We start from the raw sequence: 13,302 nt of genomic DNA on the forward strand, positions 1-13,302 counted from the left end.
TGGTGTCGATGTTGTTGGACCCTGTCTTTGCTGTGGTTGGCTTCTCCTGATAGCTGGGAAAAAATACAATCATATTTAGAATGCTGATAACATTAGCGAGCAAGCAAGCTAAGGTTAGCAAGCTAGCTGTAACTTAGCTACTTGGATATGTTGGTTGCTTTGTAACGTTAGCTGATAAAGTCATTTGCAAACAGCAAGCTAGCCAATTTACCAGCTAGATCACCCCCGGGAGTCTTGATGAATTAGCTAACGTTATCCACTCAAGACAGAACTTTACGTTAGCTAGATAGCAATTTGTCCACGTTAGCAAGCAAGCTAATGTTAGCTAGCATTAGCCAGCTAAACCCACAATCTATTTCACATTCTTTGCAGTAACATTAGCTTACCTGTCCAATAGGAAGAAGGCCAGTTGATTATTATCAAATAATTAACTTAAAAATCACTCTTTTATTACACTTTTCAGCAGACTTTGATCATATCTGCTTTATGAAATAATTTGTAATGTTGAAGTTTTTTTTCCCGTTTTTATCCCATTCTAGACACACATTTGATAACATTTTTTCAATCTGTGTCATCTATTATTATAGCTCATTATCAGCTGTTACAAGTACTGTAGTTTATTCCTACAGTGATAAGACACAGAAGGAAAGTGATAAAAGTAAATTATAAGAACCAAAAATGAGATTCAAACAACCAATTTATGCAAATGAGATTAAAGAATGTGATGTCCTGGTCTGCCATCATCCCAAACATTGTGAAATAAAATATGCTAATAATAATAATGATAATAATAATAATAATGATAATAATAATTCAGTGTTAGATCTCGAAACTTGAATATAAGTTCAAGTTCAGGAGAGAAAGACCCAATAAAAGCTCATGAAATGGGCTGTTGTAACATCAGTTACAGGTCTGGACTGGTACTGTCTTTGCTCCCAGTTTTCAGCCAATATTAGTTTACATTTTTGTTAATTTACACCATTAAATGTTTGCTGAGTTCTCTATTAGCAGTTCCTGTTTTTTGTGTGTATGTTTACATGTAGCTGCTTCCTATGAGGACTTAATGTTGATCTTCACAGATAACACTGTGTTTCTTACCAGCATGAATAACAGAAGTCATCTGACAGCCAGCTTATACTTATACTACAATGTGAGTCTGAATGATTGTGGTGTCTTTTATTTGTAATCACCATTATTGAACTTTTTGCACAGTTTCACATTTGCTTCCAGTAATTTATTGGAAGTGTGTTTAACTGACTGCAGAGTTGTGCACCTACACACATAGTGAGGGCAGAAAAAGTCACACTGAATAATAACAATCAAGTGTTGTGTTATGTCTGAAACATGTGTTGATATTCATGCTTAGGCTTTGTCCAGCTGGATATTCATGTCTATTACAGACCACATCCTGTCTTTTCTTCATGGTTAAAGTGGCGTCAGGAACCATGAGTTGACTTACAGAGGAGCACAGAGATAATTTGATTCCCCACCTCCTCCTGTGATGTTCATCCTGTCTGAATGGAACTTTACTCTTGTTTAAATCATAACATCATATTTGACAGCAGAGCTTCTGCTTTCTAACATTCACAGTATAAAGTCATACAGTTGTTGTTTTTTATTTATTTATTTTTTTATTATTTGTATTTTCATCAGATGTTTGTGATCAATGGAGGTGTAATTTAGTAGTTTCCAATCAGCCTGACCTGCATGTCTTTGTGTTGTGGGAGGAAACCCGAGAGCCGGGAGAAAACCCACGCAGACACGAGGAGAACATGCAAACTCCACACAGAAACAAGCAGAAACAGGCAGGTGGAGGTGTTTCTGTGAGGCTGCAGTGCTGATCACTGAGCCCGCGTGCCGCCCTGAAGAGGGAAGGAAGGAGGTTAGGAGAGGTGTGGGGGGGGGGGGGGAGGAGAGAGGGTAGGGGTGAGGAGAGAGGTTGGCGGAGAGGGGTGAAAGGTAGAACGGAGTAGGAAGAGGGAAGGAAGGAGGTTAGGAAAGGTGGAGGGGGGTGGGGGAGAAGGAGGAAAGGTAGAGCGGAGTAGAAAGAGGGAAGGAAGGAGGTTAGGAAAGGTGGAGGGGGGGTGGGGGAGAGGAAGGAGAGGTAGAGGGGGAGAGGAGAGAGGGTAGGGGTGAGGAGAGAGGTTGGCGGAGAGAGGTGAAAGGTAGAACGGAGCAGGAAGAGGAATCGGGGGTAAAGGAAGACGAGGAAAGGGGGGAGGGTGGGGGTGAGAAAGATGGAGGAGAGGAGGGAGGATGGAGAGAGGGAGGGAGGGTGGAGAGAGGTTCTGCTTGTTGTTCGGCCTGCGCTGAACAACAAGCAACTTCTTCCACCTTTCTGTCGCTGTCGCTCTTCTTCCTGCGTAACCAGCCCCAAAAACCTGTTTTCTTCTCCTTGTTTTCTCTCTGTTTCTCTGCCATTTTCTCCTCTTTTTCTTGTTTCTTTTTTTCCATTTTCTCCTCTTTTTGTTTCTTCTTCTCTACTTTTGCTCTTTGTTTCTTTTCCTCCTTCTCCCGTTTTTGTCTTGCTTTCTTTTGTTTCTTGTCCTCATTTTCGTGTTTCGGTTTCTCTTCTGTCTTCCACTCGTTTTCTTCTTGTTTCTCTTCTGTCTTCCCTTCATTTTCTTCTTGTTTCTCTTCTGTCTTCCACTCATTTTGTTCTTGTTTCTCTTCTGTCTTCCCTTCATTTTCTTGTTTCTCTTCTGTCTTCCCTTCATTGTCTCCTTGTTTCTCTTCTGTCTTCCCTTCATTTTCTTCTTGTTTCTCTTCTGTCTTCCACTCATTTTGTTCTTGTTTCTCTTCTGTCTTCCCTTCATTGTCTCCTTGTTTCTCTTCTGTCTTCCCTTCATTTTCTTCTTGTTTCTCTTCTTTCTTCCCCTCATTTTCTTGTGGTCTGTCTTCTGTCTCGTTTTCGTGTTGTTTCTCATCTTTCTTCTCCTGGTTTTCGTGTTGTTTCTGTTCCGTCGTCTGGCTGTGCAGAAGTGTCTCCTCTCTCAGCTGGGCAGAAGCTAACAGTATGACTTTTTCTGCCTCACATCTGGCTGTGACCTTCATACACTCCTCCTTCCAGAAGTGTTCAGTCGTGTCGGCCTGCCTGGTCTTGTTTTGGAGACTTTCTCTGAGGGAGGAGATGAGAGAATCTCTCTCAGAGATGTCCTCTCTACACTTCTGGAGCACCTCTGTCAGTTCCCTCTCCTTGGACTCCAGACGTTCCTCCAGCCTTCTCATGGCTTTGTTACTGGCATGAAGCCTGTAGTTTGTAGTTTGGGACCAGTCGTTCCAGTCAGCAATCTGCCTGTAAGCCATGTCAAGGCAATGTTGCAGATATCCGCAGTCGCGGCAGGGAGGCCTTCCAGCCGGTGGTCTCTGCCAGTTCGGAGGCTGATCTGGATGCTGATTAGGATGCTGATGTGGTGCAGCATCAGCAAATCTGCCCTGACGTCTTGGGTTATCTCCTCTGTTCATCATTTTAACAAAAACAATGTCCAGAGGTAGTAAACACTAAGATGTCGTAGACTGTAGTGGTAGACGGTAGTTGTGCGTGAAAGATGGCCTTCGTTCTTTGTTCTTTGACAGAATGTCACTCTGGAACACTATACTTGTGTACAGCTGTGAGATGAGATGAGATGAGATGGTCTCAGCTTTACTCATAAACTCCCAGAATCCTGCATCATAGAGCCGTTTGCCTTTGATGTGTCACAGATTACAGATCACAAAGGTCACATATCTGATGACATCCGGAACTGATGACATCATGAGCTCAACCATGGAGGAAGTCATGTGACCTGACAGCAGATATCAGATTAAAAAAATAAAAGATGGATTAAAAAATAAAAGTTAAAAAACAGATATCAGATTTAAAGAGATTGAAATCTTTGGAGCAAAGTTACATTGATGTTGACATTTAAATTACTGACTAATGATCACTAAACCAGCTGATTTCTACTTTGTTTTGGAAGCTGATTTATCAAACACCTTTAAGTTGAACTTGCTTTGTGATACAGACCCCTGAATAATTTACCTAGTTAAAGGCTGCTGTCAGTGTTGGAGGGATATTAAAAACACAAAAACTCAGTCAGTGGTCATCATAATGCAAAAATGAGTGCAACAATTTCTGTTCGAGACCTCATTGTCACATCAGCTTGACAATATTTACTACAATATTTGCATTGCATATAGTGGCGTAACGCATCGTAGTTGATCCATGATCCGTACGGATCGCCCCCCCATGGTTCAGCAGGCATGTGAACCGCGGATTAATTGCAAAATTTAACTGACGTTAGCAGTGCACTTTTCTCCAGTGAATGTTTGTTTAGTGGCTCGTTCAACAAGCTGCAGGACACGACGTGTGTTCATGTTTGTTATCATCAAGTTTTGATGATGTGGACGATGTGGAGGCTGTTGTTTCATTCACTACCATGTTTAAAAGAGGAAAGTATCAAGCCTCATATTTCAATTTAATTTAACAATTGAGTGTTTTATATATTTTAAGATTTTATTTAAACATTAGACATCTTGAATGTTGTTTTCATGTAAGACCATGGGCTAAAGTTCCTTGCTGTAAGTGTTTGACAGAATATGTAGAAAACAAAGTTTTATTTGTCCCTCCCCCTTTTTTTGGTTTTTTGGCTGATCCATAAAATGATCCAATCCGTGACTCAAACCCGTGAAACGATCCGAACCGTGAGTTTTGTGATCAGTTTCACCCCTAACTGCATGTATGTCAGAAAGATTAGTGTCAGCCTAAAAAACATGGCAAACTGTTTAGCATGAATAATGTAGTGTGTAGATTTCATTTAGACCCCCATGACTGCCTGTGGTTGCAGAGAGAAACAGTCTCTAGCTACAGTGAAGCAGCCGCGCCGATGAATGAATATAAATTTGGTGCTAATTACACTGTGAATAATAGTCACTGAAATGTTATTAACACAACAAAACTTGTAAAAAAAAAAAGTCAACTGACCCCTCCCACCCCACGCTGCCACCAATCAGAAACCAGCTCACATAAAAATGATGTCTGACTAAATGAATTAAAGGTTCCATGTGGAATTTTTTTTGTAAACAAACAAAGCTTCTGTTTGCATTCAGTGTTCAGTTTCTCACCACAACACATTGATAACACTGAGTAACTAACAGCCACTAACAAACATGTTACATTACTTACATCCATGTTCACTAGCTGCAGTCTTCTTCTTCTCTGTCTTTGCTCACACATTTTTGCAGTACTTGGTGTGTTACCACCAAATATTTTAATGTTTGTTTACATTTTGACAAACTGTCTCCATTAAAAGTCTGCCGAATTAGCTTTTAGCAAGTCCTGTTTGTAATGTAAACATGGATGTCCAGACAACTATCACTGGATTACTTTCATACTGCAGAAACCTTTAAAATGTGATGACTCTCAGGCAAGTTCTGCAGCTTCTTTTTTCTATGATTTCAAAACATTTTCAAAACATTAAACACATATTCTTGAAATCACTTTGGCACATTTTGAACAGAATTTTCGCTGAGAGCAACATCCTCAAAACATTCTCACAATGTAAACCTTCGTAAACATGCGACATTGCAGAAACGTTTTATAAAATTGTGAAAAGCAGGGAAGCATTCTTTCAAATCCAATGTTTTCCCAAAATCACAAAATTCATATAAGTCCTTTCGAATGCAAATAAGGATCAATATTTTATATTTAGGGACCGAGCCCAGAAGGCAGAGGACTACTGTAAAGGAGTAGGAATGTTGTAGAGAGATCAAACCAAAACTCAATTATTCGTCTGATCAAGACCTACAAATCATACGCTGATACCCCTGACCTAAATCCAACAGGAAGTCCGTAGTTAGCCTTTCAAAATAAGACTTTGCCTCAATTTTGGCCCCCGAACAAACACCATCTCCACTGAGGGTGTTGATGGTATCGGCTTCAAACTTAAATAGGTGACTTATGACACTATGCTGAAAAAAGTTGTTAAAAACGTAATAACTCCAACGGTTTGGATTTATAAGCCCTCAAAGTTGTAGTGCCACATCACACCGTACAATGTAAGCCAATGGGGAGGCAATCTATGGGTATGAAGAGTGTCAAACAGATGCCTCTGATGTCTAAAATATAAGTCTGACCACTTTCAAACCTCTATCAACGGATTCGCCACAAAATTTCCTACTAAAAGATATGATTTTTAATGTAAGATTTGGCCAAAGTCATGGGATTTATGAGGAGATTTCACAAGAAGAGTACTCCAAGTCTCCAACTGCTCCTCGTTATGTCACTCCCCCAGTGCTGTGAAATATTCCACAATACACACTCATTATAAAATCACAGGAGGAGCAAGAAAAGACTTTAAAACTCACTCTAATATTTCAAAGACAATAAAAGACAGAAAGAACATATAAATTCAAGATTTGTAGGTCAAAGTCTCGTGACTCATTTAAAGTTCAAATGAAGTCTGTATCTAAAACTATGTGGAAGCAGTAAATGTTCAAAAAGGTGTGGGTTCGCTCACTCTCCATTCAAATATGTGAGTGTTTTTCTGTGTCCAGCTGCAGTTACTTATTGTCTCTACACACCTGACAGTACACATGTCAATCAAACTTTGACCAGGTCATGTGGGTTAAAAGTCTTTACTTTTCTAAAAATAGACTTGATGAAAATTAGGAAATTAATTTGTTTTACAAACTCATCAAGAGTTTTCAATTTACTAATTGAAATTCAAGTGAATGGGCCCAAAACTTGCATGATTTTGATGACACAGGTGTCTCACCCTGCAGAAAATTTTCATCCTGTCAATCAAACTTTCAAAATAAAAGCACACCACACTTGTAAGAAATATCCCTCATTTTTAAAAAGCAAAATGATCTGATCCTGACGGGCCAGAGTGCGAGGTCCCGACCAACGCTGCTTGCAGTTTTAATCTTAGTACAAAGTTCTCTTCTTGAAGAGCTGTGACCAAAGTAAAAGTCCTCATAATAGTAAGTGGATATGTTACTGGGACAAAAACAATGATACCCACTTGAATTGGCTAGCTCGTAGCCCATTTAGACTGACAGGCGGTCTATCTGAATCAGTCAACACACTTCCAACAACCATCCATTGCAACCCTCTTCCAAACCATGGTTGAACTCAGGTCAGGCACTGCTTGGCTGTGGTGACAAGGCATCTCTATCTGAAGAAAATTAATTCAATGATATTGATGTTTAAATGTCAACTCCACAAAAAGAGAGAGGAATTTTTTTACCTCAACAGTATGTAAGGGTTAAACCTGCTGTATGGAACTCTCCACCTTTGAACAAATCATCTTCCTCCTGTGGTGGTAAATTGTCGGTCATTGTCATTGTCGGAATGTCAGACAGCAGCTATTTTAGTTGGACACAAGTTAAACAGGAAATTATTTGTATCTGTAAACATTTAAATAGTCTCAAAATCATTCCATATCACTCAGTACTTGAAAAGTCAGTACAAAGGTAAAAGCATCAAGGTGCCAAACACAAGAACTGTTTAGTATAAAACTTGAGATCTTCCAAGACACACCCTCTTCTTTGTGCATTACAATTGTAATGGTTTACAGTTTATTTAAAAGGCAAAAGGCAAATCTATAAGTGAAATATATCTTCTTGACACTTTATTTACATACAATAGTAAGCTTTTCTTAGTTCTTTCCTTAAATGTAGTTCAGTTTATGAGCACATCCACGGACTTAATATATGAGTAAATACAACAAATTCCATTAGCGACTAAAATCAAAACAGACAGTTGATAGTACAATCGAGGCACTGTAGGCCATCTAAACAGGTCCACTCAGCAGGACAAATATCCAGGCTCAGTGGAAATCAGGATCTTTTCAAAATGTGAACTGCCATCCTCAATCAGCATCCTCATGGATGATCTCACCCTGCATGTTCACAAGTGCTGCACAGATTCAGAGAATCTTGTCCATTTTGTGTCTCAGGTTGATAGATACAGTCTGGGAGATTATTCTTAACACCTTGAGCGTCCTGATACCTCTTTCCACATGTATGAGCACATTTGCAATCTCCCTTGTGCCAGTAACATCCTTGTCAGAAAACTGCCCTCCTTTCTGACTGAATGCTGGTAAAACAAGATTAACCCTTCTCTCAAACAGCAGATCTCTGTTGGTAAAGCCTCTGTCTGCCATCACTTCATCACCAGGATGCAGGTACTCCAGGAAGCTAGACTCTTGAGTGATGAACTTGTCGCTACAATTGCCTCCATAAGCAGGAGAAATGAACATAACAAGCCCACACAGGGCAACAGCAACTAAATACTGAAGAGCATTGCTTGAATAATGGCTTTATGACTCACCTCAGGAGTCAAGATTGTGTGGTTTCTGCGGGGTGGTCTCATTGCAGTCAATGATGCAGGTGGTGTTGGGGAACTTCTCCCCGAAGCACTGAGGCATCGTGCTCCGGGCTGTCTCCTGTGGCAGCCAAGGAATGTAGATCCTCATGTGTTCCCCCACTGTGTCTATCCAATAGGACAGGATCCTGCTCACTACCTACCCCCTGGGACACAGCAAAGTGTTCTGCAAGATCACGCTGGAGTAGATTCAGCTTCAGCGTCATCATTGTCATCAATATTTGATCCATTATGTGCATCTTAAAATTTGCTTTATAGAACTACTGCAGATATTTAACATGATCGAAGAAGACAGTGAGAGAAAGGCCTGTGTACAGCACAGATGTGGTGTCATTCTTCAGGATGGCATGGGCAAAGGGTTCTTCATCACCAAATTGTGTTTCTCTGTCGCATACAAGCTTCTTCTTTTCTCCTGATGTGTAGCTGTGGTCCATCAGTGCCTGAACCTCCCACCGAGTGTCAGCATCTGCATCACAGTGCCTGTCATCTGCCAAACATAAGACCACAACCAGTTTAGCATACAACATAAAACATATCCAGACTATTTGCAAGTAAGTTAACACACCAGAAGCTAATATCAACGCCTGTAGAAGTGGTCATTCAAATAATCAGTATTCATTCAATAATCAGTAGTGATGAGCAATATAGTGACATGGGAGGATAAACTTAAAGACAGTTTGCTGGACAAGCTTTATGTGAGTTGATATATTAACTGTCATTAGGGACACCAACTGAGACTACTTACAAGACTTGACATTAGCTAGCTTAAGTTAACTGTTACCCATTCAAACGTCAGTTACCTGCGGCTGCTGATCTCTTGACAAGACGTCGCCTTGGAGTTTTTATTGGGGCTTCGTGGCTCAGCCACTTCTCCGGCATTGGGTGGTATTCCGTAGGGCTTGTGTCAATGATATGAAAAGAACAAACATACGGTCGCTGTGGTGGTTTCTTCAGATTTAAAGCTTCACACCACAGGTGAAGGGATTCCTCATTCTTCAGAGGGAGATGAAGGTTGTAGGGCACCTTGCATCCATATTCAGCTCTCGTTTGTGGTTGATGATCAAAACACTCCTGCTTGTTTGTACCAGTTATTATGTCAACCCCTAAATGCACAAACAATTCAGTTTTTCCTCAAAGCCATGGTTGTCTAAAGAGTTGTCTAAAGAGTTAGCTGCTGCATTGGGTCTGTAGTCTTTTTTCTCAATCTGTCATTCCCATCCCACAAACATGCTCACTTATAATTTCCTTGCTGTCAATCACCTGGGCATCAGTTAAGGCATCAGCTGTTCACATCAGCTGGTCACATCTAACCAATAGCACAGTAACACACCTTCATTGTAAACCTATCATATTGCAGCTGTCTTTTTTAAACATGTCTTCTCCCTCTATGCCTTAGTGCTTTCATGATGCTGTTTTGTGCACCCCACCAGCTCCCCATCACGTCCTAGTCTTTGCAGATTCATTAGTGCATCACTCCATCAACCTTATCGGTCTCAGCAGAAGTCATCAGCTACCACCACCACCACTGTCTGGACTCCATGGAGGTTTTTATCTTGCTGCAGCTCTGGACTGATGTCCCTCCATTCAAAATCTCCCTATAGAGTTTAAGCACCAAAGACTTAATCATCAATACCATCTGTAAGATAAACAGTTCTTTTTTTGCTTAATTCACTTGTCTCTCCTGATTGAAATACACATACACATATACATATACATATTCAAATTTGCAGAAAAAATATGAGTGGCATTCTAGTGGATTTGTGTGTTTATATAAGAGGCCACAGCAGCAGTGCACCCACCTGGCAGACAGACTGTGTTTCCCTCGCTTGCGGCCAAGATTGATCTTTGTCAGAGCTGAGGAAATTCTCATTGTTTCAGAGAGAGGCAGTCCATTTATTTGAAGCTCTGTACATAGTCAAGACCACAGAGGGCAGATTTAAAAGGCAACCTATAAACCCACAGAGGATTGAAGTGTTTGTGTGTTTGCGTGTGGAATATGTGGTCAACTGGAGGGGAAATCAGTCATTGTTTCCAGTATCCAGTGAAAATCTTGACTTTACCAAGGGAGCTGGAAAACCAGTATGAAATTTTTAGTGAAGGTGATGGATGATGAGATCATCTATATTTCCCTTCAGGATAAATAAAGTATCTATCTATCTATCTATCTATCTATGAGAGAGAGCAGAAAAACAGACATATAAATTAAGAACCCAGACTGGAGTCCCTATTGCTCACTTCATAAACCCTGAAAGCAACAGTAAGCTCCATCCCACACAAAATATGCTACTGTCCAATGGTCCAGAAAAGCAGCATTTGTTCCAGACTCGCTCATAGCCTACACTATCTTACTGCACCTATTGTTCTTTTTCTTCTTCTGCAGTCTTCTAGCTGTCACAATAGACTGGTAAGCTAAAGCTGACCACACCACTTCAGCTGAGGAATCAAGAGGAAAAACACTCTCGTGAATCCGGGGTAGCACCCCAAACCCCCTCTATATAAGGAAGATCGAGATTATGATAAAAACGATAATGATCTCAAATCTTTAATCTTTTGCGCCGGAGGGACTCGATTTGTGTCAAAATTTATATCCCTTAATGTCAAAATCATAAATCTGTCAAATTAGAATGAACAGACATACACACATTAGGAAAACCAGCTGTTTCTCTGATCTTGTTAAGGAGAAGCATCTGTAAATCCACTTTGAAATTATAGAAAAAGACGCTCCTTATAACTTCAGATCTTGGTTCATACTCATCAAATTTTTCCGAGTTTTGTACAGCTACATCCACACGTGTGTGTAAACTAGAGGGTCTGAGAAGCAAACGCAGCATGTACCATCATGAGCAGATTCACCATAACGTTAAAAATGTGACATCACAATTCAGAGATCAGTTGATTCCCATCTACTTTTGAGCCACTTTGTTCGAGACAGTCTCTGTGTTCAGTATTGTTTGTTTGAAATTTGCAAACCAAATGTTTTGTTTTATGACTAATATACTCAATGCTGAGTTAACTGTGTACAATTGACAGAGAGATGATGGGCTTTTGGTTTACAGGCAGTGTTGATTGATGATTTAAATGGTTATAATGCAGATCTGCCAGCCTGTACGCATTTAGTGTAGCAGGTACGCATTTTGACATCAAAGTACGCTGGTACGATTTGTCACTCTAAACTACGCAAAAGCTGGTGATGCCTGTGAGTTCAATTCATAAATCTATGGTTCAGTTGTGCACGTGCAGTACTCAAGTCCAACAGCAAGAGGCAGCAGCTTGTAGCCTGCTGAAAAGCAATAGAAGAAGAATAGTTTAACCAATCATAGCGCCGGATTCATTCCTCCAGCCTTCACCCAAATATCGACGGGGATATCCATGGGATATGGTTCATACATCCATGATATGGTCATTCTTGACAAATATGTGATGACATTACAAGAGACTGCAAATCGAAAGCAACATGTCACTGACTTTAACCCTCTTGATCCCCCTTTTCACTCCAGCTGGCTATTTCCTCAAGTGTGGATGCTACTTTTAACTCCGTTGTAAATGTAAACGGACTGGAGTGGATGTGGAAAGTTGAAATTGTGAATTGTGTTAAGTTAATGCAGACCTTCCAACTTTGGGAAAATATTTAACGTTAATAATGTTAGCCTAACGTTACGTAATTTGCAAGCTAGCTTGCTTGTTCACCAGGCATTTAAGGTGGCAAAGTAACGTTAGGATATATTGTCAGTATGTCGCAGATTGTAAAACGTGACTTTTTCATAGTGTGTATTCATAATTATTGTTGCAGCCAAACCCCTAACCGTAATGAGAGGAGCAGTGGCACGATGGAAAAAAAGTTAATAATAGAGTTAATATGCCACAGAAATAACGTTAACATTACCTAGAAAGTTACTAGGAGGCATGTATGTGTAGGTGTGTGCAGGCAGAATGGGCCTATGGCCTGCTAGGTGTGTGTGTCTGTGTGTGTGTTGGCACTGTAGTCTATAACTTTGCCTACTCCAGGAAAATTTCAAGGAAACACCCTCTCACTGCAAATTAAGGAGGGATGTAATGACTTCTACAGTTTCAACAGCCATCTAAGTTGCAGAAGTGGTGCTCAAAAAATTTGTCCAGGGTTGGCAGGTCTGATGATGAAACCTACCATTCAAAAATGTTTTTGCATCCTTCACTTTCAATAAAATTCATAGAAATAATAATGGTTGTTTTGTTTTCCTGTTTTAGATAACATGAGATCATAATATAGTGTGATTGTGATTTTTTTCTCTATAAGTGAATGGTGTCAAACCTAAAGAAAACACTCTCTCTGCTCTATGAAACATTAATGAAGGATAAATCACCCATTTATTAATGACTGATAAGATACAGTATCTATGCATGCAAAGTACAAATAGAGACTAATTATGAAACAATACTTGAGCCAGATCAAAAATGATCCACTCAATACTTTGAAGTGTCATAGTATTTTTATTTTTATTCTAATAATTGTAAACAAAATCGTGGGTCAACCATTAAAATACTCAAAGGAATGGAAATCTGAACATCTGCAAATCCGTGACAACTGGGCGACTCAGTCTGCTGAGGAAAATCGTGTGATTGGATCAAAAGCTTGTGATGAGATTGTTTTTGTCATCTGCTTTTTCCATGGTCAAGAAGGTCAATCAGTCCATGTCAGGCTCACTTGATATGCTTTATTATGCTGATTATGTTGTGTTGCAGGCAGTGCTGTACCTTTGTAGTGACTTCAACTCATCACAAAGGTAGTGTGTATTCAGCTTACCACACTCATCAGAGGTTATAACATAGACTTGTCCGTTAGAGTATATTTTTTTAAAAATTTAAATTTTCTAAAAAAAATGACCTGGCACATAGTTGTCTCTGTATTAGAGATTAGTGATTTTGACAAAATGTGAGTACACTCAGTAGTGATAACG

General features: G+C 39.9%; 1 long non-coding RNA gene across 1 annotated transcript; it reads right to left on the reverse strand.

Annotated features, from left to right (window-relative positions):
• Window positions 1–7,206: 7,206 nt before the first annotated feature.
• On the reverse strand, window positions 7,207–12,526 carry LOC122998440. Its single transcript, XR_006407428.1, has 3 exons — window positions 10,168–12,526; window positions 9,169–9,963; window positions 7,207–8,855 (listed from the first exon to the last, which is right to left on the reverse strand). It is a non-coding gene; the product is annotated as an uncharacterized LOC122998440 (long non-coding RNA).
• Window positions 12,527–13,302: the final 776 nt, after the last annotated feature.

This window comes from Thunnus albacares, chromosome 15 (genome assembly GCF_914725855.1).
Source record: "Thunnus albacares chromosome 15, fThuAlb1.1, whole genome shotgun sequence".
Taxonomy (NCBI): domain Eukaryota; kingdom Metazoa; phylum Chordata; class Actinopteri; order Scombriformes; family Scombridae; genus Thunnus; species Thunnus albacares.